This window comes from Diceros bicornis, chromosome 17 (genome assembly GCF_020826845.1).
Source record: "Diceros bicornis minor isolate mBicDic1 chromosome 17, mDicBic1.mat.cur, whole genome shotgun sequence".
Lineage (NCBI taxonomy): Eukaryota > Metazoa > Chordata > Mammalia > Perissodactyla > Rhinocerotidae > Diceros > Diceros bicornis.
Window position 1 is genome coordinate 11,428,200 of NC_080756.1, and position 667 is coordinate 11,428,866.

Genomic DNA, 667 nt, shown 5'->3' on the forward strand with positions numbered 1-667 from the left:
GCACCGGGATGCAGGCGACTTGGCGTCTGGTCCTCTCGGCGCTCTGCCTCTCCGCCCCTCGCGCTGCAGCGCCGCGCTGCGGGCCTGGGCGGGGCCGCGCTGGAGGAGCGGGCGGGGCTTCCCTCGAGGGGGGCCAGCCGCTGGCCTCCCCCACCGACTGGTGGCACCTTTCCTCTCTTCTCCCCTCCTCTCCCCAACCTTAAGTCTCGGAGAGAACCCTGCCCTCACCCCTTCCCCACCCAAGTCACTCACTGCATCCTACCCCCCACATCCCTGATCTGTCTGTCTCTCCCTCGGACTCCACCCCCCTGGAAGGGATAAGGAGTCTGAGGTGGGCCTGAACCTGTTTAGAGAAGAGAGTCAACAGCGCTTCCACCCGCTTTATTCCAGGGCATCGGCCACCCCCGTCACGTCATCTTTCCAAATTGGGAGCACACTTCTCATTCCCTCTCCCCACACCCCCACCCCCGCACAGATTCCCAACCCACTCAACCTGCAAGGGCAGCTGCCTGTACCCCTATGGAGCTGGGTGTCCAGGTCCCATTTTTCAGAAAGGAGTGTCAGGGGAGGTCCGGCCATTCCCTTCCTCTTCTACATCCAAAGGTGCACTCTACTCTCTCCCCAACATTCACACCAGGTCCCCAGTTTGAAGGAAGATGAACTCCCA